Raw genomic sequence first — 7,321 nt, 5'->3', positions numbered from 1 at the left:
CCACTAGGCATGTTACTAGAAGAAGGAAGGGGTTGAGAATTAGAAGACGTACTTCTCCCCTTAGTTTGGGAGGGAAGACTTGAAACTTGGTAGGTAGCGCTTTCCAACTTTGCCTTGATAGAGGACATCTCCTTCCCCAAGTTTGTCATTTGAGAGGATAGATTGTTGATTGCATTTAGATGATCAACCGAGTACACCAAAGAGCTACTCTTGCTAGTTGATTCTCTTTCTCCATCTTGCCAATCTCTATAGTACCTCACTACGTCCTCATTTATCTCCACCACTTCCTCTTCCTTTTTGTTCATGATAGGACCTCCGGCTCCTCCATCTAAACATGATTTTCCTTGAGGGCTAAGACCTCCATAGAAAATTTGAATGATTTGATAGGTTGGAATTCCGTGATGAGGAAATTCTCTTTGATACTCCTTGTATCTCTCCCATGCTTCATAGAGGCTCTCATTTGGCTTTTGCTTGAAACCTTGAATCAAAGCTCTAGCTTCCGCCGTTTTCTTTTGAGGATAGAAACGGGATAGAAATTCCTTGGTGACCTCGTCCCATGTCCTTAGAGAATTCGGCTTTACCTCCTTATCTAGCCATTCCAAAGCACGGCCTATGAGAGAAAAGGGAAAGAGCTTGAGGCGGATGAATTCTTGGGAAATTCCGTTCACCTTGATAGTATTGCAATACTTCTCGAACTCCTTGAGATGGTTTAGTGGGTTTTCATGCTTGTCCCACTAAATTGTCGCCTCTCTATCAAAGTAATCATTGCCGGTCTTATTTCAAAATCATTTGCCGGTGTTGTAGGCGGAGCAATCCCACTCTCAAATCTATATGCACCGGGAATCCCCAATTCTTTCAATGCCACTCTCGGATTTTCTCCCATTCTTGCTTGTTCTTCTTGTTGTGGCTCTTCTTCACTTGAAATGCTAGGGCTCAAAGATCGTCTAGCACTCCTCAACCTTGCAATAGTTCTCTCAATTTCCGGATCAAATGGCATTAGTGAATGATCACGTGCTCTATGTATAAAATCTCAAAAGAAATGGTTAGTAGCACGGCTACAAATATAGCCTTAAAGAAAATCTTTTTGTATTTTTCAATTAATGGTGAAATAGACTTAACAACTATAACAAAGCACCAATATCATTCCCCGGAAATGGCGCCATTTTTGACACGAGAAAAATGTAGGTCGTCCTCTACCCTTTCCTAGAGTCAAAGAAAATTTATAAACACTCGACCAACCTAATACGAGTATAGGGTAAGTCAAGGGTTGAACCCAAGGGAATGAATAGGTGCAAGCTATAGCCTAGGTCAAGCTACTTCGAAGTTTGCGGAAGATGCGGTTGGTAACTAAGGTATCAAGAAGTCTAGATGAATCGAGAAATTCAATATACTAAACACTAGGGATATGGGTTCCACATGCAAGCTCAATGATTATGCTAATTGAAAAATCACTCAATCAATTCAAACATTGCAAAGGACAAACAATAGTTGCAATCAAAGTAATTCAAGGGTTATCTCCTATGAGCCAAGCTAGGGATCACTATGAATGGCTAGCTAGGAAAATCACAATCAAATTCAATCAATTAAAGCAATTCTCAAATCAAGGGTTCATGACATTAAAATTTGCAATGCAATCTAGATTAATCTTATAGGTTGATCACTCCTAGTCCAATCAATCACATGCACAACTATGTCAACCAATTTAATTTCACCATTCAAATCAATCTAGCATCATCAACTAGCAAAAATCTTCAATCAAGCATGCTTCCCCTTCTCCCTAGCAACTAATCTACTCACTAAACATGGTGGAATTAAGAAACAAAACAACTTCAATCAAATTCATATTCATTTAAAGATAAATCAAAAGAAAATCAATCAATCAATCAACAATTTCTAAAGCAAGGAATATATCTCAATCAAAATCCAAGAAACCAGAAGGAATTGCATTAAAAATAAATCAAGGGAAAGAAATCTTACAAATATCCATTGAATTGAAGAAGGAATTTCAAAATTAAATTGAAATCTAAGATCAAATTCAAGTACTAACAAGTAAATCTTAAGCTTCTCTCTCTACTATTTTTGGAAAAATTCTCTCTCTAGTACAAAGTTAAGTCGTTGTCCAAAAAGAAAGTCAAAAGCTATAAATAAGAAAAATTGAGCGAAGAGGGCTGCACAGGCCGTGCGCACGCACAGCCCAGCCATGCGCGCGCATAGCTGGGTCTGCGCGCACGCACCCCTGTGCCGCGCGCGCGCACCCCTGTGCGATGCATGGGCTTTGGCTCCTTCGCTTGCTTGATCAAACTCCGCGCTCCCGAGCATCCCCAACATCAGTGCACTCGAGATGATGCCCGCGAACATGGCAGTCCTAAAATGAGCAAATTGACTTGATTTTTCACCTACAAAACTCAAATAAAACAAAGAGAGGAAGCGTAGCAAGGTAAAACTAAAACTAAAATTATGAATTATCGACTAAAAATATGAAAAACTCGTAAAAACCAATCGAGAACTAAAGTGAATTATAAAAAATGGAAAATCAAATAAAACTAAAAGAGTTATATGAAAATGATGAAAGAAAATAAAGAAAATGAACCTAAATCTTATTCTTTTGAGCGCCAAAAATGACGCTCATCACTTATATTTATCTGAACTTATTAAATCTGAAATATGTGAAATAAGGAGAACTGAACAGACCCTATAAATTGTCCAAATTAGATCTATTTTTGGTGAAGCCCAATTATATTTTAGGTAGTCCCAAAAGTAACACCAAATTTTATTTAACCGAATTATATTTATACTTTATCATTGATGGAAGAGATAACAATTGTGTTAACTTAAAATGAATAATTTTAACCAATTGGCTGTTGGTGTAGTGGTGATTGGGACTACACTTGGTAGGGAGAACCCGTGTTCGATCCCCTGCAACAACAATTGGAAGGGGATAGAAACCTAACCACCTAAAGCTGATCCCCGAATCCGATTTGCCCAAAAGGTGAACCGGGTGAAACAAAAAAAAATGAATAATTTAAAATAATCTTTTGGCTAATCAAGTACTAAAGATAATGTGCAAATTAGAGTACTCGTTTGTTACGCAACTATGATCTAGGTGGTCCCAAAAGTAACAAAGGTATATTATTTTTGTTCAATTTATATATGTTTAGGCTTTATCTAATCTGGAGTGTATGGATATTTATCAAAAGTTATTTCAAATAATCATTTTCACTCTAAAGATAAATATGTTGATACATAAATACACATAATCGTTGTGCAACAGTAATATTTGTAACATGTTAATTTGATTTACTCACCATACTAATTTAAATTCAGGCTTTAATTTCTACTTTGAAAAGAACCATGATTAATTTATATTATGAGACCTTGGTTAGATAGAGTGACAACTGACAATTAATCTAGTCAAGATTATTAATTACAAATGTGAATATCCTTATATGTGTGGATGAGTGTCATTTATGGCACTCATTTAGTCTCTTTTAGGATGAATTTTGATTGCTTTTATACTCTTTTATCCCTTTTTCTTTAGTTTTATATGAATTTTTTCTAGTTTGTGCTTTCTTATTTGTTCATCCCATTTTCTTTCATTTCTTAGGTTTATTTTGCTTTTTCTCTTTTATTTGTTTGCTTTTCTTTGATTTCAGGAGATTGGTGATGTCTAAGGAGCTTAATGGCTTTTTCTCGGGATGTGTAAGCTCAAGATGCAAGCCGGTCTCTCCCCTTGAAGCTCAAGTGCTAAGGAGTGCAAAATTCAAGTCTTCTAGGCCGCGCTCTTAAGCTGCGTGGGCATAAAAAATGGTGTTAAACCCACCGTGGATGCCTTTGGAAACTGCCACCCCCAACATGCATCAAGTGGAGTGCACGGAAGCATCAACATACGCACGAGAAGGAGCTTCCCTGCTCCCAGGCGCGGGCGCACACGAGGTCGGTGCAGGCGTGAAGAGTAGGGGCGCGGCGGCGCAGGTGGAAGGTGCGGCCGCGCATCTCTACTTCCCCGTTCCGTACCCACTTCTTTTTGGACGTTTAACTAACTCTTGCTTTGTTAGTTTTGCTAAATATTGAATTTTCCTTTTTAGAGAGAGAGAGGGAGACTAGAATTTTTTTTTGATTGGATTTTTAGAGAGAGATTGGGAAAAACCTTTGTTCTTAGATTCTAGAGAGAGAAACTTAGTGATTTTGATGAATGCTACTTTCAATCTTCTTCCTCTTTGATTTTGATCAAAGTTTTGTAAGAATTCTTTACTCTTTAATGTAATTTTAGAATTTGATTCTTGATATTTGGTTGAATTTCTTGTTGTTTGTTTGATTTGATTTGATTTTTGATAGCTTGAGTATATTTTGAATACAATGTTGATGATGAAATTGGTGATTAGTTTAGTTTTTCTATTCAATTTTGCAATGTGTATTGAGTAGATTGCTTGTTAGGGATGTGGTGAAGCATGTATGAGTGATAATTCATAGCTAATTGGGGGATTTTGATTGTTCAATATTGTGATTAAATTGGTTGGTGAAATTTGTGCATGTGTTTGATGTCTTAGAGAGTGATCAACCTTAACTATCAAGCTAGATTGCAGAGTAGTTTTCATTGATACGACACATTAATTTGGAAGCTATTATTATCGATTGATCTTGTTTTTGCGATTTTCCTTTTAATGTCATTCGTAGAGACCACTAGCTTGACCCTAGGAAATAGCTTTACAAGTGATTTTGATTGCATTTGCTACCTTCCCTCAAATTATTCGATTGGTTGAATTCTTGCCTAATTAGTATGATTGTCGTGAATGCATGTGGATTCTAATTCCCTAGCATCCTTAATATCGTTATTAATATTCATTTAGTAGCATTGTTTAATTTGTTTAGACCAACCTTTACCTTGACTTCAGGATAGCTTAACTTGAGACTTTAGCTTATACCTCATTCCCTGGGTCCGACTCGAACTTACCCCTATACTTAGGGTTGGGTTTGGTTATAAATATGGTTTGATCGAGTTTTCTTAAAACTCAACGACCTAGGTTTTCCTCCCGTCAAAATGGCACCGTTGCCGAGCAATGGCATGGTTATTTGTTATTGTTGATTGAGTCTATTCCATCTTACTTGAAAATACAAAAAGATTTTATTTCTTTTAGGCTACATTTTTATCTGTGCTACTAACCTTTTCTTGGAGATTGTATGCGTAGATCGTGTGTTTGTTCTCTATTGTCTTTCGATCCGGAAATTGAAAGGACGATTACAAAGTTGAGAGTTTCTAGACGTTCTCCAAGGCAAAAAGAAGAGCAAGTCATCATGAGAGATAACCAAAGAGTGGCATTAAAGGAGTTAGGAGTTTTGGGAGCCTATAGGTATGAGAATGGGATTGCTCTACCTACGACACCGGCAAACAACTTTGAGATTAGACCGGCCATGATTACCTTGATAGATAGGCGTCAATATAGTGGAGCAAAGCATGAGAGTCCCCTTAACCATCTTAAGGAATTTGAGAAGTATTGCAACACTATCAAAGTGAGTGGGGTTTCTGAAGAGTTTATTCGCCTTAAGATTTTCCCTTTTTCTCTCATTGGACGTGCATTGGAGTGGTTAGACAAGGAGGTGAAACAAAAATCCTTGAGGACATAGGATGATGTGACAAAAGAGTTTTTATCTCGGTTTTATTCTCAAAAGAAGACGGCCGAAGCAAGAGCTCTCATTCAAAGCTTCAAGCAAAAACCCAATGAAAGTCTTTATGAGGCATGGGAGAGGTACAAGGAATACCAAAGTGAGTGCCCAAACCATGGGATTCCTACCTATTAAGTCATCCAAATCTTCTATAGCGGTCTAAGCCCTCAAGGAAAATTTTGTTGTTGCGGGAGCCGGAGGACCAATAATGAACAAGACGAAGGAGGAAGTTGTGGACATCATTGAAGATGTAGTGAGGCATTATATGGATTGGAAAGATGATGAGCGTGAAACAACAAGCAAAAGTGGTACTTCGGTGTTCTCGGTTGATCACATCAATGCCATCAACAATTTGTCTTCACTAATCTCGGAATTAGGGAAGGAAATTACCTCCATTAAAGCCAAACTTGAGAGTGCTTCATCTCAAGCACCGATTTTTCCCTCCCAAAGTAAGGGGGGAGGTACATTTCCTAACTAAAATCCCCTTCCCTCTTTTAGAAACATGTCTAGTAGCTATATGTTTTGTGATTTGTGTGATTCATATGATCATGATGCTTCAAATTGTCCTAATGCTTCTTTTGATGGATGTAATGACTATGTTTGCAATGAGAATGAACATGTGAATTATGTGTCTAATAACAATGTTGGACCTATATTTGATAATAAAAAAAACAATGGGAATAGGAACTATCATAATGGGAATTTTGATAATTATAACCACAATAGAGATTTTAGAAACCAAGGAAACCAAGGTTCTGAGGCAACTATAACCACCAAGGTTATTGTGGTCAAAACCAAGGCCAAGGATATGGAACCATAATCAAAATTATGGTAATCATAACCAAAATGGCCAAAATCAAGGTAAGGGAAATTGGAGTAATCAAAATCGGAGCAATTTTCAAAATAACATTCAAAGGGGTCCCCCACCCAGTTTCACTCCAAAGACTTAAGGCCAAAATGATAGCTCTTATGCCTAACAATCTTCTTTTAGAGGTAGTTTGAAGGATGTCATTGAAAATAAAATCAAGGTGTTGAACACTTACATGTCATCTAGTGATAAGAAGTTTAATGACATGATGGCTCATAGTAAAATGTTGGAGAATCAAATTTCTCAATTGGCAAATGTTTTGAAAGAGCATGCTAGCCCTTCTTCTCTACCATCTCAAGGTTTAGATCCCAAGAGACCAATAAATGCCATAGTGACAAGGAGCGGTAGGATTCTTGAGAATATAGTGCCTAAGAAGAGTGAGGCTAAGGAGAGTCCTAAGGAAGTTTTGGTTGAAGAGGAGGAAGGAAAAAGCTCTTTGAGTGAGGATGTAAGTGAAAAACCAATTGAAAAAGAAAAAGAGAAATTAAGGGAAGTTGACAAACCTAAGCTCCCATATCCCCAAAAGTTCCATAGGCATAAATTAGATGAACAATTTGGTAAATTCATAGAGATTCTTAGACAACTTCATCTTACCCTTCCATTTACCGATGTCATTGACCAAATGCCGAATTATGCAAAATTCCTTAAGGACATCTTGAGTGGAGAAAGAATTTGTGATATGGCGGAAACGGTTAGCTTGACCGAGAATTGTAGTGCAATCATTATGAACAAGATGCTACCCAAGTTGAAGGAACTTGGAAACTTTCTATCCTTGTGCTATCTATAAGATGC

At 37.3% G+C, this 7,321-nt stretch overlaps 1 non-coding gene and 1 pseudogene across 1 annotated transcript; one reads left to right on the top strand and one right to left on the bottom strand.

Annotated features, from left to right (window-relative positions):
- Window positions 1–393: 393 nt before the first annotated feature.
- On the top strand, window positions 394–499 carry LOC145565746 (small nucleolar RNA R71). The gene has a single exon (XR_014095125.1). It is a non-coding gene; the product is annotated as a small nucleolar RNA R71 (small nucleolar RNA).
- A 5,186-nt stretch (window positions 500–5,685) lies between these two features.
- Window positions 5,686–5,783, bottom strand: LOC145565894 (small nucleolar RNA R71; annotated as a pseudogene).
- Window positions 5,784–7,321: the final 1,538 nt, after the last annotated feature.

The sequence above is a fragment of the Chenopodium album genome, chromosome 10 (assembly GCF_948465745.1).
Source record: "Chenopodium album chromosome 10, dcCheAlbu1.1, whole genome shotgun sequence".
In the NCBI taxonomy this organism is placed as follows: Eukaryota; Viridiplantae; Streptophyta; class Magnoliopsida; order Caryophyllales; family Amaranthaceae; genus Chenopodium; species Chenopodium album.
The sequence above is the reverse complement of the archived record's forward strand: the minus strand, read 5'-3'. Positions and strand labels throughout refer to the sequence as shown.